The 21138-nt window shown below is 32.2% G+C and overlaps 1 protein-coding gene across 7 annotated transcripts in view; it reads left to right on the plus strand.

The window, feature by feature from the left end:
- The window catches only part of LOC118182039 (uncharacterized), a 670352-nt gene that overhangs the window by 467348 nt on the left and 181866 nt on the right, over positions 1 to 21138 (plus strand). For all 7 annotated transcript variants that reach the window (XM_085822013.1, XM_085822012.1, XM_085822011.1 and 4 more), the window contains one exon: positions 18392 to 18456. The gene's annotated coding sequence lies outside the window, so the exon portion shown is untranslated. The remainder of the gene's footprint in view (positions 1 to 18391; positions 18457 to 21138) is intronic.

Genomic DNA, 21138 nt, shown 5'->3' on the forward strand with positions numbered 1-21138 from the left:
AGTCAGAATTATTTTTTTCTTTTTCCGATAAAAAGAATTATTTCCTTGCAGTAACAGATTTCTATCTGTATTAAAATTTTCACAAACCTCTGCCGTCTTCGGACACAGATTACCTGTTAATTGCTATCTCCACATTATTGATCTGTTCAATAATGTGGACTGCTTTTGCTCTTTCCTCATTTCTTTTGGCGTCTTCTTTTTTTTTTAGTAGTGGCCACTAAATCTTTGGCAATATTTCAAATTTGCAGGTTAGAGAAGGGAGGATTACTTGCCTGATTTAACGAATCATAACGATGGCTGGTTTAACGAACAAGCACTAATGTTTTGTATATTATTAAAATTAATAGTAAATTAAAATTCACATCATCAGAGGTTATAAAAGATGCTTGTTAAATTGTTATAAGCTTCAGTTCTGTTATAGGCTTCATGATATATTTTTACTTCGGGGAAACGATAAAACACCATTTACTTTCAGCTAAAGGATAATTCCTTTGCCTTCGTATTTTATAAAAATGCAATATATGAATAAATTTATTACAAAATTAAACTTAATCTCATGAATAGCATAAAAAGTTAAATTGTAAGTTTTATTAGTTAATACTTTATTTTTAATTTCAGTATGTTCTATGACTTCTTTACATTCCGTCAGTTTTCACCAGAATGTGAATTATGAATATATATATTAATTTGTAGATTTCTAACCTTTGAGCCATAACCAAGAATGAAGACCTTAAGAACTGGTAAGCGAATAATCGCATAGTTCAGTAGACAGAAAGTGAAACTCAAGAAGGGTTAAATACCCTTTATTATTCAAAATAAATTTAACAGACGACTCCTTGGAGTTTACAACAAAGCTCCCACTTGGGCCTTGAACTCAGGAATACCAAGTAGTAAAATTTAACTAAACTTAAGCAAAAAGATGTAGCCGAAGCTATCAAGATTCTAACAGATTTGACCCCTTAATGCTCACTAAACGGCGAAGCTACCGAGGGCCCAAAGTACGACCGAGCGTAATAATAGCTTAAGAGAGAGTAGGCTAAAAGGCGAACGTACGCTGCTCAGAATATCTGGCTCTCTAACGAAGTCAGGAGAATTCAACTTTAAACACTTGTTCTTAATTCATTTGCATTTAACCGCGCTTCTAAAAACACGTTCTGGTCGGAAGTTGTAAGCTGAAATTAAGAAGCGATAGGAAGGTGGCTTAAACTAAATATTAACTGTTAAAAACTTAGGATAAACCTTGCAAATTAATTATTAAATTTAAAAACTACCTAATTTGTACTAGAGAAAGTTTTGTCGAGACAGAAACGTGTTTTTCTCCTAAGAAACCCGCGAGAAGGCAGTCTTGATTTGGGAAAAGGCTTTATATTTAATTTTGCATTATTTTCTTTATATAATGCTTTATATTATTTATATAACGCTTTTTATGTTTGTTATCTCAGGGAGTTAGAGTCATGATATTTTGAGTAGGCTTAGTAAAGCACTGAAAAGTGACTTCGCAATTATACATATATTTATATTTTTCTGCTACCACATAAATAGCGATGGTTAACTTTTGTTAAAATTTTGGTTGCTTTATAAGAAGTAATGTTTAACAAAAGTTTTTAATAAAATTCATAAGATATTTCTCCCGCCTTCTTAGCGTGCCTTCGTGGTGTAGTGGTATGCATGCTAGGCGCGTATTCTCGAAGTCCGCGGTTCGATTCCAGGCGTTGCTCATGTTTTACTTCTCCTGCTTTAAAAAATATCTAATATCTCTACATTCGCCACTAATGTTTTGTATATTATTAAAATTGTTAAAGTGTGAAGGCCAAAATTCATCGGAAACTGACACATTAAACAGGAGTAGCTTGATCGTTAAATATGTTTAACCTTTGATAATATCCATTTCTCAATGATTAATGAGGTTAAATGAATTTTAAAATCAAAATTAATGCTACCTCTTTTTCACAAGCAAACAGCTAAATATTTTGCTTTTATTCCGTAAAGATAGATAGATTTTCGCCTCTTGAAATATCATATTAGCCTATTATATTTGCGACTGAAGTGTTCTTTAAAAAGTCATTACTATCTTGTATACACAGCTTAATATTTAAAACCCATATTTGTGTACTTCATTGTTTATCCTTGGATATTAAAATAATACATATCTATTTAATTTTACTTCAAAATATATTACTAAATCTTTCAATAATCTTTCTTTTAATACAATTTTGACATAAGAAGATCATATCAATACACAAATACGAAAATATTAATTTTCATTGCAAAATATCTTCAGAACTGCTGTCCTAATTCTGTTCGTCTTGTATATGAGACCAAACTGTCTTCAAATTACACGATATTTTATGCCTTTCTGTTTGCAGTTAATGCAAAGACAAATTTGTCAGTATTCGTATTCACGTCATTGCTCTATTAATTACAGTTTTATTTTTTATTCAGTTTGAAAAGATATTAGCCAGGATTTCCTCTTTCTATTTTATTACATTTAAAAATAACTAAATTCAATGCTTTTTATCTTATCTTCTTTATATATATAAGCGGGTAAAGTGTATGTCGCAGATAGTTTATTGTTGCCACTCAGAAAAATGAGCTCGGAAATTAACGTTTTCGCAGTTTTTAATTAATATCTCGGTTGATTAAAGTCGTACGAAAATGAGAAAGGTATCGATGGATTCGGAGAATTTTTTGGAATCCGAGGATACGCGTCTCGAATTCCAATTCGGCGCCGGTCCGTAGATATTCGAGAAAAAAGAATTTCGCACGCAGCCAAATCCCTCTAATAGGAAAACCCAAGAAAGAAAGTGGAGAATGTAGGGAAAACGTAGGGGAAAATTAATTTTTGAATGATATATCGGCTAATTAAAGTCCCAAGAAGACGAGAATGGTCCAAATGGCGTGCCATGTATCTGCGGAATCCAACGGTGTGCTTCTCTAAGCCCGGGAGCCAGCCGTTTCGAAGGAGATGATGTTACTTCTTCCCATATATATATGCGGCTTAAGTGTCTGTTTGTCGCCAATAGTTTATTGGTGGTTTGCGTAACTGTACTAGCCAATGGGATGAAGTTGCCACGGCACAGGGTTGCCGTTTCGATTGAGACGTAGACAATTCCCTGTAAAACTTGCCTTTGCTATGACCATCCATAAGTCTCAGGGCCAAACGCTTAAGCGTGTTGGCATTTTTTTACCTGAGCCTGCATTTCGACACGGTCAACTTTATGTTACCTGTTCAAGAGTTCGTGAAAGAACGGACGTAAAATTAAAAATAACTGATGGTTCTCTGCAAGGCGAGCTTAAAAATGATGGAAAGATCTACGCAAGAAATGTTGTGTACAAAGAGATCTTTGACATGTGAATTAACATTTTATTATTTAAATCACCTTTATTTATTGAGCTAGCGGTGGCACTTAAAAAATGTACCCCCAGTTGTTTCCTTCATTACACTCTACTTTAAGCAATTAAGCAAGTAAAAGGGGGATACCCCGTGGCCCAGTAAGCAAAGGGGCGTCTTCGACGCCTGCCCTGAGTAATTCAGTTTGAATTTTTAGTGTGCAGACACCTTTGCACAAATCATTTTAATTACAATTTATAATATCTAGAACACCGGTCATTTCGTATGACCGCCATACTTTATATACGGTCTATTCTTTTATATTAACTTCATATACGGTCATTCCGTATATAAAGTTACTAGAAAGCAACGGGCTTTCTAGAAACTTTATAAGAAGTATTAGTATGGTTAGAAAAAAATTATAAACCTACTAGTGGCCAAGTGGATAAGAACTCTCAGTAGTTCAGCTTGTGTTCATCGTCCCGCGAATAAGACGTGTGTTTAAAACTTTTCGGGTTTTCAGTTTGGGTAGCTTAAGTATGTTTCAGTTTTCTTTAGGAAATTCATCACCAGGATATTGCTTTACTTTCACAAAATAACATAACATGCTTTGCCTTACATAATAGATTAAACAACGAGTCAAATTTATGAAACTAAGAACCTATATGTGTATGTGTGTGCGTGTAAAACCAACAACATTATATAATTTATTTTGCAACCTTACAGTATTATATTGAATTATATATATATATATATATTAATTAAATGCAATACTTTTAATAATAAAATAAATAATAAAAATAATATTAGTAATAAAAGCAATACTTAAATCGATTTATAATTTCCATATAAAATTAAGCAGCATATCTTACACTATCTCCTGTATCCTTGACCCGCGTGTTTGATGGAATTGACAGTGAAGTGAAATACTAGTGATTGAATGATGAAACTGACAAGGGAATTGAAACCGCCAAAATGAGTAAATATTAGTATAGATTAACTTTAGCTACTGTTTGAGGGCAGATCGCTGTGCAATAAAAATTGAACTAGTTTTTTTTTATTAAATGGAAAATTTTCAGAGAATTTTCCTTGTTTCAGTTAGTGTGCAATCTCCTTTTAAATGATTAAACGTAATTCATTTTAATTATAAAATTAGTATTATTAGTTATAAAGGCATAATAACATGAATAATTAATTAATCTAATCTTTAATAAAGTATTAATTAAATAATTAATCATTACGCTGCTAAATATGTTTAATGTGATCTCTAACATCTTAAAACTGTTTTGCTATATATATTCATAATTTGAGAAAGTACTGGGAAACAAATGTAACTTGATTTCCACGTGGTTATTTATGTAGACAGAGGCAATCTTTTTCCAGTAAGCTGTGACAGGAAAAGCTTTACTTGACGATACCAATTTTTCAAATCCAGTATGAAAAAACTATATGAGGTACTACACAATTGTGTTTAACTTGTCATTATTTATTGATAACGGATGCCTATCTTCTGTCGTAGTATCACTTATTTCTTGATAGTTGAAGTAGAACATCTTAATTTAATTTATTTTTAAGCTAAATGATAGCTGACATTCATGCGCTTTCCGAAGGCTCAATAACAGCGCTTACTTACTACATTCCTTTTATTGAATTGCTTATTTTGCGTTGGCTGAAAGTCTCAAAGGAGTTTGCTTGATAGTCTACGAAAAATCCTTATTGGGCTAAGCTTGGAGGATCAGTGATGATGTAGGAAATAAATCTTTTTTCTTTGCCTTTCACTGAAGCGTCGAAATGTAATAAATTGTTCTCGTAAGATAGCAAATATAGTTTGGCTATGTTTCAATGACAGTAGTCTACAAACTTAAAATAATACAAAAATCATTCATTTCGAAGATTTGAAATGCAAATTTTGGTACTGTACTGAGACATTTCATATCATCATGCAAAAGTTGGAGAAGTTTGCAATAATGCGCACTAGTGATGTTTCGCAGCAAATTATAACAAATCACTTGTAATTATTAAGTTCAGAATCTGTCCAGGGAACCAAGCAGGAAAATCCCAGCAGTTTATAGATCTAATTATATACAGATATATTTCGCATTTTCATTTCAGACTGAGACAAAATAGTGTCACACAGGCGACACAGCCTATTGCTCAATCCATTCGCCTTGCCGACAGCATAATTTACAGCGTTTGACCAAGTAAGTCTATGACTGATAATAACACCTACATAATTGGCATTTATAACTCAAAGTAACTAATTCATTTGGATAAGAAGAAGTTCATTTCAAGAACAGAAATTTAGTTTTAGATGACTCGACTAAAACCCGTGGCGGTAATCAACTCTTGTTAGCAAAACTAATCCACAAGGAATTTAGAAAGATCTATGAGAGTATTACTGTATGAGGAAGAGAGTTCTGAAAATATTTAAGAAAACTAGATCCGAAAAGATCCAGTCAGGTAATTGTTTTTTTTTTTTTTTTTGTATGATTTAGTGCCCATTTTCTTAATTTAATATCTCTTTTACGTTTACTTACCTCTTGCTGATATATACTGCAGTTATCATCAATAAGGTTTTGCCAAAAAAAAAAAAAAAAAAAGGTCTAACTATCTATTTTCCCTCACTCGCTTTATAGCCATTATTTTGATGTATTTGACTAGTGTAGCTTATCATGCTTTAACATTTGTGTTTCGTGTTTAAATGGTCTTTTCTGTATTTGGTTGCCTAAAGTTTTAATTTCTCCTTCTTTTTTATAAGGCAAGAAAAGGGAGAGCAGAAAGGAAGGTGGCATTTAATATATCTGAAATAATTAGTAAAATTAGATGCCTTACTATTTTAGGAAACGGTACACTCAATGCTGCTCTACAACTTGCTCAAAACGTAACATACGTCGTCCCGAAAAGTTGAATTTAATACAGAGAACGTAATTACTAATTAAGGAAAACACTTCAAGGGTGGGATAACTTTGTGAATTAAACTGGATTGTAGGATATGAAGTAAAAACCAAGAAACTCTATGCTACCAATCAGTCAATCTTCAGATTACTTGAGAGAGGTTTGTCATTTGAAGATAAGGGAATTAGAATGTATATTTTTTTCAATTTCTTCTTTGACTCACATAAAATGCTTTGAATTCTGAGCAAAATATCTGTATATGATTTATTGTCAAATGCATTCTACATTTTTAGCAATATAAAAGATTTAATATATTCATTTAGCTCATTAATGTAAAGAAAAACATCTAATTCATATAAACCTTTTTCATTCCTTAATCGAATTCTCGACGAAATGAATTATTTTTATTTAAAACGAAAAAGAAAGAACATATTATCTTCAATAAATTCTACATAACGCAGAATATTAAACATAAGCTGATAATTATGAGAATGAGACGCTTGCGCTATCAAAAATAAAATAGGAAAATCCTCATATAAAAGAAATCAATATTTAGTTTAAAAAAGAATAAAATTACCTTCTCTAAATAACTTCTCTCCTCTTTCCGCAGATTAGGGCTTATTTCTTTTCCTGTAAATAAGCTGTTATTCAGTAAAGCCCAGAAAATACCAGTTTACGTCAATACATGCTTGTAGCTTTAACCCCAGAACCTATTTTGAAAGGGAAATTATTAAAATACTTTTTAAAAAAACATAATTGCTTTCGACGGAGCTCTGGGAGCAATAATGACTCTCTGATGAAAAACTCGATTGGAAAATTGATTCAACTAACCACTGCTGGTCAAATGAGCTAGGAAATCTGATCTTATCTTTCTACATAAACGAAGCGCAAGAACGAAAGGCAATTACATGCAATATCCTCCAACATTAAAATGGTGTATATGTAATTACCTTTGTCTGCTCGTCTTTAAAAAGATTTCCTATTTATGTATGAGAATAACCTCGGTATTTATAATTAGGTAAAACTTCTTTCTTCCGTTTTCTGATGTAGAATAAAGGAAACACTTGTATAAGATTCCAAACTTGAGACGCTTATATTCAATTTTGCCTTCGTACCATATTTTATTTTTTTTAACTCCGGAACGCTGTCAAGAGATAACTTTCAGAAATTATTTGAGTTAATTTTTAAACTGTGTTTATTATTTAAATTTTTCCTAGCGGTATTATGTAATATAAATTTCAGAAGTTTTTATATTCTTTTGGATAGGCTGTAAGGTTTTAATTAATTTTCTCCCTTTTTTCCGCATGCCTTTGCGTATTCGGGATACTCGACACGTATTCGAGAGGTCTAGGGTTCGAGTCCCGGCAAAGGCATAGCACATTTTTCACATCTCAGCTTTAAAACAATCTTAGCCTGAGAACTCCAGAAAGTCTTTTTTTACTCTCGTTACCTATATCCTGGTGGTGTAACTGAAAAGCACATCCGGCTAGCAATTGGAAAGTCAAGAATTTTAATCTCAGTAATGACATTGAAAATTTTTTGTTTCCTGCTTTAGAAAACTTAATGATTCTGCCCAAACTAAAATGTGGTGGGCTATTCGTCACCATCAGAATTTGGAGATTAGTTCCGCTACTCCAAAGTCGCAGTTTAAGTGTGAAAGAATGTAAAGTTTTTCTCCTTTCTTTAGGTTCGCCTTCGTGTTGCAGTTGAAACGTACGTCCGGCTAGCAACAGGCAGGTTCAAAGTTAGAATCCCGATGAGGTTACTGCACACTTTTAATTTCTTATTTCAACAAATCTAATGATTCTATAAAATGTTACTCAGAGAGAGATAAAAATGAGCTGTCCATCACACTCGCAATAATTATGAATACTGATGGATAAAAACATTTTATCATTACTATACTTATGTGAATAAAACTATTGTCAATTTATGAGAATTTTTAATCTAGCTGCTATATTTATAAATAAGCAAAATATCAAGTTTATTGGATCGAAATTAAAGATGATATGTAAGTTATATATATATATATATATATATATATAATTGCTTCTTGTAAAAATAATAACAGCTCTTCTATTAGCAGCTTTGAAATTCAGAAAGATGTTATCTTTATAGAACAAAACAAAAAACAACCCTTATCTACTATAAATGTTCATACTAAAGTTACTACAACAGTAGGAAAGTGTATCTTTTCATGGTAAAGTAGTTCATATTTAATCAATACAATAAATTATTAAAACTTTGATTCATTCATTTGATTTACCTCCTTTTTCATATCTAATAGCATTTTTATTGTTTTAATATGAAATTTTAATCAGGTATATTTCAAACGAAACATTTGTTACAAAACTTGGGAAGAAATTTCCGATATTATTGCTCTGTAAAACTACACTTCTGTTCTTAATTAAAATTAAATTCCTTTAATATTAAATAATTAAATTATAAAATGTTAATCAGTTCTTAGGATTCTTCTAATATAAGCGAATTAAAATGCTTCGCTCCTTATATTTCATTATTTTTAACAAAGATTTAATAAACGTAAGAAAACACAACATTGATTGATGTAGATTTTAGTTTAGAGAAGGGCTTTTAGCGTTTGAAATGTATTCGCGTTTATCAGCTATTGCTACGTCAATCATTGTTGTGCAGCTGAAGAAAGCGACTACCTCAATTAATGTTGTGTTTCTATTCACTCGGTTTTGCTTGGCCTCTCATTGCTTCTCGTAAGAAATAAATTATCAGAAAACAGAAATATAATAACATAGATTTAAATATAGCCTAATCGTTCTTTTGTTGTCAATCAGGTTTGATCTCAGAAAGTATTAGAATGCTAAACTATAAATAAGACTAACAGAATTTTAAAAACACGTAAATTAAACCTAGACTGACATTTATTTTAAAAATATGGGTAATTTTTGTCTCCATTTTTCAATCTACACGTATAGTGCTTCTTGAGATTTCGCTTAGGATTTCGAATTATGGAAATTCTTATATTTTAACCATTTTTTCCCTAGTTTCATTCAAAAGAGCTGATTTTGCATATAGCAAACGGACTGAATTTTCATTTGGAGAAACAGAAATTAATCTAAATAGTTTTGAAAATTTAGAAACTTTTATATCACGTTGAGTCCAGAAATAGAATTTCCATTAACGTTGTTAAAGAACTAATCGGAATGAAGCACTCATAAATTAATTTCTCGCATTTATGACTGATTATGAATATTTATCAATATATTTATGAATACATATAAAGAGATCTCTAGAAATTTTGTGTATTTAACAATGATTTTATTACTTCTTTTTAACTAAATTAAAGAAACGAGTATTAAAACAGATAAATAGTCTGATTATTGGTTAGATATTATTTTGGTATTTGATGTTACGTGGTTTGGTTTAGATTTTTTTTTAAACCGGTGCTTTATTTTAATTGGCAAGTTTAATACCTTCTACCTAACTTACATGATCAGATATTATAGAGCCATAAATAAGGTTATGCTTTTTAGAACTGTTCAGATAGTTAGCATAACTTATAGCACTTTAATAGGAATCATACCATAAGCGAAAACTATTTTTTATTTATTAATCTCAATATTAAAAAGTAATTATATGGATTCTTTTTATTATTTACATTTTAAACAAGGTATGTATCAAATGATGGCTGTAGTGCTGCAGACATTTTCCTAGTGGCGCTAGATGTTATGACTTACTCATTATAACATATATTCTGGGATACTAGTAAGACGTTACGAATTATGAACGTGGATATGAGCCATTAATGGTTGCAACGAGATGCGGCGACTGCGCCGACAACCAATGTAAGAATTTTTTGCTATATACAATTTATTCCTTCAATTTCTGATTATGGTAACATCGCATGTCCTCCTTAATCCTCCTTCATAATACAGTTGCAAAAAGGAAGGAAGGCAATTACAAACATCCGTACTTTCTCCAAGATTTTAACTTAAGTCCTACGATATGCAGCCAGAAAAGTTGGCCACTATACCGAGTAGGGCAGTTGTTCTACCCAATAACACAGTTTTAATATTATTGCTCTTTTATTGCCCCAATTTTTAATAACCTGTTTTCTGTCAGAATCAGTCTTTTCTCTGACTGTTTAATAAGATCTACCTGTACTGTCAGTCAGAGCCCTGCCGGATAACAAATGAGTAGATATCGAAATCAGAGTCAAGCGGTGCAAAAGCTCCGCTTGATACGAGAACTAGATGCATTCTCTAATAGTCTTATTTTACATCTAAGAAAAATGAGACATTTGCTTGAGATAAAAATATGGCGAGTACAGCTAGCTAGCCAGAACCTCTGTAGTAGCACAGGGGATTGATATAATGCTAAACCTCGCTAATTGTTAAGTTTCCGCCTCAGTTTTGAGAGAGAGGCTAGGTTCGAATACCCGTTAAGGCATGCATATTTTATATACAGTGTCTATGCGGTAAGGTGGCACTGAAAATGCATAAAAGTCCTCTCAAAAGCTCGGTGGTAGGGAAAGGGGTAAGGAAGACCCTTGGCTGAATATACGGCAGGGCGCAAAATTTAGCTGTGTTGAATAAAATATTCTCGTGATGATATTTTTTTTTTATGCAAGGGCGACACTCTTCAAATTTGCCTCTGGTACAAAAAATCTAAACGTATAGCCTTTTTCGTAATCAGTATATGAAAAACGATCATTTTTCTGAGGGGCAACAGTCTTGCAAGCTGGAGATGAAAATCCGCTTTATTTCGAAAGTTCTTGCCACTGCTCGCTTTCAAATCCTATAGAGTTTGTTAATAAAAAATGTCTAAGTTTTACGATTAAATAAAAAATAGTATTGCCAAACATTAAGTACATTATTCCAAAATCCAAGAATTTGTGGGAAGCTGTTTCGACTATTCCCTTTTCCGTACGACTTTAATGAACCGAAATATTAATTAAAAACTCTGAAAGCGCTAATTTTCTCACTCATTTTTCCAAGTGGCAATAGTCTTGCGCGTTGGAGATAAAAATGCTTTATTTCGAAACGTGTTGCTACTGCTTCATTTCAAATCGTAGAGTTTGTTAATCAAAAATTTGTACATTTCGCAAAATCTATACATATAAAGAAAACTGTGTGTTAGCGTGTTTGTTTATTCGCGTTATTGATTTCTGATCAACTATGATAAATTTTTTGCCACATTTAATCGACTAAAATTGAATATAGGTGAAATATTGGATGGAACTTTAGCTTTTGCGACCATTTGATAAGAAAGACGAAAATCATTAAAACCTGAGTGCTATTGTTGCTGATTAGTTTATTTTTATATCGAAATTTTTATGTGGGTTCCATATCGCATCAGACTGAAAATTGAATCGTATTTTTCCATCCTCATTAGAGGATTAGAGTGGTCTCGTTATCTGTTGTTAGATGCATTACTCTCAGTCTAACTTAACTGGCGTCGGGTACTTCCGCTAGTATATTATAAAAGTAAGTGTACAATGTGCGTGCAGCTAAAACTCAGAAACAAGTCCCGGTACGATCAAGGGAGTTATATGACTTGTAGCCCTCTATGCCCCATCCATGAAGAAGGTTTCCATTATTGCCCGAAGGACGTGGATATATGTACTGAAAGTTTCGCTGTTATTTATAAACATGTATTGTAAAACGTTAGAATATGTTTTCAATAAAAATTTTACCTCTTATATTTTTAAGTTTATCCTTTTATTCTAACGATCCCACAATCTCATATCAACTCCCTGAGCAAAGCAGGGTACCCTACCTGGTACTTAATAAATACTGAGTGTTGTTTAAAGCAAAAATGAAATACTTTTGCGTTTTCTAACAAACACGAAGATTTGAATCTTTTGTAACAAAAATGTTCAAAACAGAGTCTGTTTCATATACTAAGTTTTTTCATTCCTTCAAGCGATGTTATAAAGACCTAACCATGTGTCTATAGTTTTATATGGCCAAGCGTTTTACGTCTATGCTGCTTTAACACATGCATGCCCATCAAAATAAGGGATTTGCTTCCCTGCAGCTCTCCTAATATTTCTTCTAGGGCTTCTGATGCTGAAAAACAAATAGAAATCACTCTCTTTATCATGCGACTTACATCTTCCTTCCTTCGGATAATGCGAAGCTACTCAGGAATCTGAGCACGCTCCGAGGCCAAATCCAGCATTAGAGACATTTATCAGACTGCAAAAGCGAAATGCTCTCGCATGTCGTAGAGATCTCCCCTTTAGGCATCTTGCAATGCATCACGAGGGATTACTGTAGCATTCTTTTTGGACGGGAAAAAATAAATCTAACGAATTTCTATAACGAGAACAGAAATTATTAAGTATATTAGAGAGAGAAATGTCTTAAATGTTCGCTATGCATTATTCATGCTGCTCATTACAATAAAAGTTTCATAATTAAATGCTGAGAGTACTGTATTTACTGCTCATTGGTTAATACATCTCATTCTAATACTTTCCAAATATACTTTGCTCACTTCTTTAAGATAAAAAAATAACGGTAATGATGTATCGAGACAAATCATCAATACAATTTTGTTCATTGCATTTATTTTGTGTAACTCTACGTCATATTATGGTAGTTCTCAAAGTATTTTAAATTTATAACTCAATGATGTGGAAAAGTAAACATTCATTCCAACGACTAATGTGCAGAGATAGCTTAATGAGATCGCTAGTAATCATCCTTAACTACTATTTAATTGTAAATGCAAAAGATACGTCAAATTAAAACCCAAATAATATTTATTATGTCGGAGGTTTCAATCGAAATTAGAAACCAAACTGGAAAGATGACGTAGTGTAAAACAATTATTTTAAAAATGAGGTTGCTTGCTGTTAATCTCCATCCAAGTGATGGTCTTCAGTTTGTTACTCAAATTTAAACAAGGTGGTACTTTGACTTCTCTGACAGCTTTACATACTTCAGAAGATTTCCTTTTAGGCACCTCTCGTCTGTTACTCCATGAATTTAGCAAAAGCTAGCATTCAACGAGGCAGGGATAACGAGACAAAAGCTCTGATATCCACGTCTAGACTATTTTAAACTATTATGACCTTATTCTTTCATAATTTTCTGATTTCACTGATAGTAATGGCATGAGTCAAGAAAGATAGGAAAGAGTTTAACTCAGAATCTGACTATAAGTAAAACCTAAGAATATTTACTTAAAGTTTACCATTATTATTATTTTATTGATATCAAACTCAATGATCGTCGTTATGACGGCCAGATTTTACAGTTAATACTGTATCTATAACTATGATTTTAGTGTATATTATACCAGTTTTTAACTTATGATAATGCGTGAAGGGTATGCCACATACATAGGCAGGTTCATTGCTCTTTATCTAAAACTCCCCTCTTTGTATATGAAGGAAACCTTTCTGCAACTTAATTTAGAATTGCATTTCTTAAGAATGTTAATTGTTAGAGCAAATTATATTGGATCAGGCCTTCGCGTTATTTATAACGAGTTTAAAATTAGCAAAATGTATGAAAAAGTATGCAAGGTCTTAAACCCTGGAATGAAAGACTTGCCAATTCTTTATAAGAGCTTCTCTGTTGGTATGAGACTAAAATATTTCAGCAATTTATCGTCACTGGAGATGAAGGAGTTTACTAAATTTCTAAATGGAAAGACGTTCTCAGATGGTGATGAGTTTCGGTTGTCAGTGCATGAGTATTTGTGTACCAGTCAGAAAGAATTTTTTTCCTGTGGTATCTTATACACTTGTCTAGTGCTGGCTAAGTGTACTGCGAAAGGCAGGAACTATGGTAAAAAGCGACTATTTCTGTGCCTGCAAAAATATTCTGTATACAAGGATTCTGGTTTTTCACTAAACACAACAATTTTCATATATGTATGTACATAACAGAAAGCAGACGAATATGAAAAGTTATGTTTTGAACCTTAAATGTTCAGTATTTGTTTTGTGTAATAATTTTGAATTCTAAAGCAATAACTATGTACCTAGTTCCCTCCACGTCAGAACAGCTTTATATTTTAATGACCGCTTCATTTAAAAATCAAATCACATTACCAAATTTAAAACGTTTTCTACTTGTCTAATAGAATGGGTTTTAGGATTGGCAATTGATCGAGTTATATAGGGTCATTAACTCTGCTTCATTTTCAGTATTTCTGGCTTCTCCTTGGGGGGGGGACATCAGGATTATCAACTTGTATTTATTTTTAAATAAGTACTCGATTATCTCTTAATCATTTAATCCTTCACTCCTAGTATTTATTTCCTTGTATATGCATTATGATGAATTAAATCCATTTCAAAGGTTTTCGAAATTTTTAAAATTAGGCAGCTATCCATTATCACACTTAAATTTTTTGAACATTTATTTCGAAATGATTTGAACAATTTTAAGGTATTTTATTTAAACAACATTTTATTACCATCTAACTTACATATACCATATTGTGAATTATTTAGTACCTATTAAGACTTGAGTCATCTTAAGCAGTTAACTGCTTAAGCTGCATTTTAGAGCTTATATATAAAATCTCCCGAAGATAGCGCTTGTACGAGTAAAATGCGGCATAGCTTGTCTTCTGGCGGCTAGTTATTAAGCTGAGGAACATTACAATAAAAGTTACCGTAGCATAATGACTATACAATAGCGTTTATATATATACTAGCTAGCGTTTATATATATACTAAAACATACAACGACAAGGAAGACAAAAAGAAGTTTGAAGCTCAAAATTACTAACTTTAGTTCATTCATTAATTCTCCATTTTAATTAGACTGTATTCCCTTTCTGTTATAAATTTATATTAAATAATTTTTCTGGATAATGTCAATCAAAATTAATCCATTGCATTCCCTTTCTGTTATAAATCAAAATTAATCCATGCTGCAATGCGAAAAGTTATTGCCAATCAGATTTTAAAAAGTTTTATTATAAATACCCCTGCTACTACTGCGCATTCCTTTTTTCCTCCCTTCCCTCGCTGCTGAGAACGTGCGCTTCATGCTATGTTTTAGTTATAGTTTCAAAATATATAAGATACACGAAATCATTGGGTGCATCTCGCACCCAAGATGATGTGTAATAAAGAATGTATAAAGAAGAAATTAGGTGTCGAGAAATAAATCGTGTCTTGTTATTTTCTGCCATGACTCCTAGAGTTTCTTCACTATGCATCTCAGGGAACTACGCATTATAGCCTCTCCAAGTTATTACAGTGCAAAGAACCATTACCAGTCCATTGCGCTATTTGCCAATTCACTCAATTATCGTATATATATATTATATAGTATATTATATATTAAACAATTTTTTGCCAAACGTGGAGGTTACGTCATTAATACACTCCATGCACAGCAAAGTCATGTTTCGAAAATTTTACTTTCTATGGAACTAATGTGGTAGGTATAGTTCAGCTCAAGAACATCTGTATGTGTCAAAAAATGAAATGTTAGTTGAAGGATTTAATCGTTGCTTAATTAGTAGGCATGTGATACAATATTTTTTTTAAAAGGAAGAGCGGATGAATTTTGCTTGGAATATTGAGTGAAGCAATTTTTTAACGATTCCGTGATAAGCAGCGGAGAGTTTTTCAATGCTTGCGTAAACTGTTCTCCTCTCTTTTCGTTTGGGTCAGTCTCCCCTGCAGCAAGAGGCAGTTCCTGCACCTGTTTCTTAACTATTCGTGTAACTTCTCACATGTTAAAGGTATAGTGTCAATTGAATTATTTCGGAGCAAGGAACATGAAAAGTCAGCAATAACGTCTTCAAGATTCGAACGTCGGACCTTCCGATTGCTAGTCAGACGTGCTTCCAATTATACTACGAAGGCACATGCAGAAAGAGGTGAGAAAATTCCTTACATTGGCATTTTATCCTTTTTACGATCGCTGCTTTCACTGACAGCTGCTGTTAGAAGATTTAACAATTCTTCATTTGTCGACCGTCATTCTGAATTACTCGTAATTATTTATCTTCTCCTTCTTTTGTATCTGCAAATGCGTTTGCAATTTATACGATTTTTCTGATTTCACTTTTAATGTATGGCAATCCTTTAAAATTGTTGTGAACTTTTGGAGCTGATGCCAATTCAATGTTGATGAATTCGCTTGTTCGCATGCAAGTTAAATCACTGGAATTGCTTTCGATATAACATTAGCGGATCGTGCATTTCTTTCAGCAGTACTTCAGCAGTATACAGGAGTATACTTCAGCAGTTAGCACAGCAGTAGTTACAGAAGTACAAATATGACTGATAAAATAGGCTTCGAATGCTTTTATCATCATTTGACCTACTGGTTGGTTTAAGGAAGTGGTATTAGATGGTCCGAATAAAACTTTTACATTTGGAATCAATGTTGAGAAGGCTTCAGCATTGAGTCCTAGAGCAACATCGAGGATTAAGAGAATTTTAGATATCGGGCTTTGCTGTTCTAAATAATGCTTGACATCTTTAGCGAATGAATTTTTAAACCAGTCATTAATGAGGGCTTTCCTATCCAAGTTTTTTTAATTCCACTTCCAAACAACAGACAGCTGTTAAAAATGAGCTCCCTATAGTGCATGAGAAATTTTAAGATCCATAAAGGAGCAAAGGCTTACACAAGAAATCACCTCATGCGCTTTCACAAAATATCTAGTCGCTCTACCTTTAGAAACTTTAAAACATGATGCAACATTTTGTGTCTTTCTTATTACAATTTTGTATTATTAGTGTTGTTGTTAACTCTGTACTTTAGTTATCAAGATTTATAGCTGTAATATTTCAACATTTATAAAACAGTGGTTCAATATTAATAATTTTTCCCAAGTCTTTCACTTTTTTTTAACGTGTGTACGAGCCAGTTTCCCTTAGAAAGTCCTCCACGAAGGCATCCACCCATAGGCAGATAGCCCTAATGTGCTTTGCCATAATTAAATACACCAACAATTTCACTTTTCAATTTACTTTCTATTCACTTCCTTATCTTAACATTTACCTTAAATATTTTTTCTTCAATAAATTTATAATACTCCTTTTTTGTTATTAATTATAATATTTCTTTTCTCATAACTATAATATTATTCCTTAACTATAAGATTATTAGTTAGAAGATTATTAAATATAAGATTGTTAATATTTTTATTCTTTCATTTATTATTTACTTTTAGCATATCTTTATTTATATCTAGTCTACATTTTACATTTTTCTAAAATTTTTTAACGTTTAATCTATATTTAGTGTTTTTCTCATTCTTTTTTAATTTGGCTTAATTATTTCTAAATTATATATGTCTAAATTCTTTAAAATGTATAATGACATTTTATATTATATAATATGGTTATTCTTCAAAATTAATATATAAAAATCTGTAAACATAAATTTTCAACTTAAGTAACAATTCTCTAAATATTTATGTTATGAGCTTTATTGTAAATATTGCCATCTATATAAATACCAAAAGACCTGAGTAATCTGTCTCTGTATGTCATATGTATATTTGCACAACCATTGTAACTTTGTAAAATTTTATTTAAAATAAATGTTGCTGATAGCGGATGATAGATAGTTTCCATTAATAGAGGACAAAAGCTGAAAGTCGTAATGATGGTACAGCTGGCTCTGTTTATGGTCTCCTGTCTCCTGTCCTATTAGGTTCGTTGTCCGTTTATAAAATAGGTCCAGATCGTCAAAGTTGAAAACCCTTCTTTTGTAACCCTTCTTTTCAATAAATTTTTAAACCTGGAGTTTGAAAACGCAATGTTTGTTAGAAAAGTAATAAGAGAATATCACTAAAGATCTGACTGATATTCTGACTAAATTTTCAGAGCAGAAAGTGACGGATATCCCAACAGACGCCCTCCTCACCTTCTAAAAAAAACTCTTTCACATATAGCAGCTTTCCGGACAGGCGCGCGAAGCGAAAAAGATCATTGATCATCTCAAGAAAGAGGAAGTTAATATATAAAAATAACAATACCTAGAAATACAGAATATTCTGAGAAACGTGAACGTTAACGCAGTCGTTTTTATTTTTTAATGTATCCTCAGAGAATAAGAACCATTTTCTTTCAATATCTTAAAGCTTAATATTTCCCTGAATATTTATTTTTACTTTAAAAAGGATTATTTTAATCCCTTAATTTAAAATCTGTAGTGGGTGAAAATTAACTCTCTTAATCATCTTTGTTTTTTATAGGATTTCAGATTTTGAAATGATGGCTGAGAACGAATGATATGGCGTAATCTCAAAATTACTCTTCTGTAAGCAAATTATTTTTTTAATACTTTATTATCTTCATGTGGAAAACTTATTAAGTCATTTTAGTCATGTTTCATTGTTAATAGTGTTAAATTAGAGTAATAAATTGTGTTAGTAGTGATATAAATCAGAGTAATAAATGTTTAAGTTTCCATAGGATAGTTAATTTACTAAAATTTGTCGGGTGGTTTACCATATAATCTGTTGTAATATGTAATTTATTTTCAGCATTATTTTCTTTTGAGAATTTAAAAAACATTTCCTGTTCAACATCTTTCTTTCAATATGTTACTTATTTACTAATTAATTACTATGAATTCAGTTCAGTTTTATTAGATCATTATTTTCAGATGAGACAAGAAAGAGAAAATATCTTGTTTTTGTTTTGAAAGGACTTTTTTTTAAATTTAATGAAGCATTGATTTATGTCGTGTTTTTTTTTGTCTTTAAAAAGTGTATTATGAAGTACACCGGTGTCTAAAAATTAAGAACAAGGCAGAGAAGTAAGCATAGAAGTCTAACAAGGGAATAGAACGCACCGAAAGATGAATCAGGAGATAGGTTTGGAAACTGTACAGCAAGGCATGTGCATATATGGCATATGACTTAGGAGAAGGAGTATCGAAAGGGATGTCGCACACGCGCAGTGGACGCTTAGCAATTCAGTGATTTCAGTGACGTCGAATTGCTACTACCGTCTGATATTTCCTACACGCAATCGAAGCGATATCATCAGCGTGACTTTGTCCGAGGTCTCATCATTCGGAAGTTGTAAAAAGGTTTAAATGTTATAGATGTAACTTGCAACACACTGCTGAACGTCCGGTATCACGTTTTAAAGAAGACAGGAAGCACAAACTTGGTCTATATGCAGGATGATTGGTATGTGTATTCTATTAACGCCTGCTTATTGGTGACACCGGTTGCTGTGATGCTGGGAATACAAGAATTGGACAACATGAGTGAGGTTTACAGATAAGAGCAAATTTAAACTGACGAATGATTATGGATGTATACACATCTGAAGAGAAGGGAACGCGTAGTCATCCCTCCATTATAATCGAAAGGGACGTTTTAGAGGTGTCCGAGTTCTCATTTGGGATGGTATCATGCTTGGTAGTCTTACTGACTTCCAAATCTCGCAAGGAGTTTTAGTCACTGGTGTCTACTAATGGCCTGAACTTCTATGTACTCATATGCGTCTGTTTATAGGTGCTGTGAATGCAAACTTCATTGTCATAGGCGAAAACGTTACAACTCTTCTTATAGTAGCCTTCGCAGAGTTCATGGAGAGTGAAGGTATTAAATGCATGGATTGATTTGTAGGGCCCCTGGACCTAAATCCCATAGAACACGTGTGGGACTTTTCAGGAAATGCCTGGCAGCACTTGGAAGCAAGATTCATAGAAAGAAATTCAATGACAATTGAAAATATTGTTATGAATAATTTTAAGGAATTACTTTTGCAAAAGCATAGAGTTTCTGATTAAACGATATGACAGGTGTATCGAGGTACACTAAGATCGTATCGAAAAATAAGCAGTTTACATTTAAGCTATTATTGAAGTATATCAGGCCGGAATCTTCGTATTACTGGCATTTTTACATTATTAAATCAAATAAATTATGAATACTTATAATGAAATCGACGACTATTGGAATTTTTAAATTTGATGTTGATATTTTGAGTATATATTACATACATAATTATACATTATTTTTCTTACCTTTCTTTGCCTGAATTTGTTTTTGTTTCTTTGTTAGAATAAATGAGCACAATTTTTTAAAATTTATTATTCCAATACATTAATATTATTGCATTTTATCAATCATAATCACTCTGTGAATACGTTGTTATCATTATTATTTTTATTATTATCATGCATATGTCTTCCATTAAGCATCTGTCACTTCAAAATCGTACTTGAAAGTATTTGTAGGAATATATTTCACTTGTAGAGTTGTGCGCCTCCAACCTGCACGCAACCAAGTGGTGACAGCTGAAACTGGAAAGTAGACAGAGTTTTGCGAAAGGTTTAAGTCCCTTTTTATTCAACTTTATAAATTACAACTGCGTGCTCTTGACGCTCACAAACTACGTCGACCCGGCGGTTAAAACAAAAAATAAGAACCTGAAAAGAAATAATAACAAGATTCTAACTACGAGGTTCTCTAAACGTAACTAACCTCACCGCGTTTTACAATACCGCTGCTAATTCAGCAAACTTTGAATATCACGTTGAACGATTAACAATCGGCCGAGACAAGCACACAGGCCGAAACGCGTGGTTCTTCAATTTCTGGCTAACTACCTCCGCGCTCGTGAAGTAAGAACAGCACACTTCGAACTCGTTTCCTTTCTATTTAACTCAGAATACTTCCGCTGATAATTTGAATCCTTGCGCGTTCTACTAAAATTTACATACTCTGGCATTGGCAGTTCCAGGGGAAAGTAAGGCTTGACCAGGAAAGAGAGTTTAAACTTAAAATAAATGTTAGTTAAAATAAATATAAACCCTACACACTTATAACTCGGGGACTACATATAACACAAAAGTGCAAAAACTTGAAAAGTGTCATCTAATAGTTATCAATCTATTAATTATTTAAATAATAAGTATATCAATAAAATTTAAAAAATCTTATAAATTTCTTATAAATTTTCCTGTAAATTGTACAACACA

The sequence above is a fragment of the Stegodyphus dumicola genome, chromosome 8, assembly GCF_044657685.1.
Source record: "Stegodyphus dumicola isolate Sdum_Otavi_A_Nest chromosome 8, ASM4465768v1".
Taxonomy (NCBI): Eukaryota; Metazoa; Arthropoda; class Arachnida; order Araneae; family Eresidae; genus Stegodyphus; species Stegodyphus dumicola.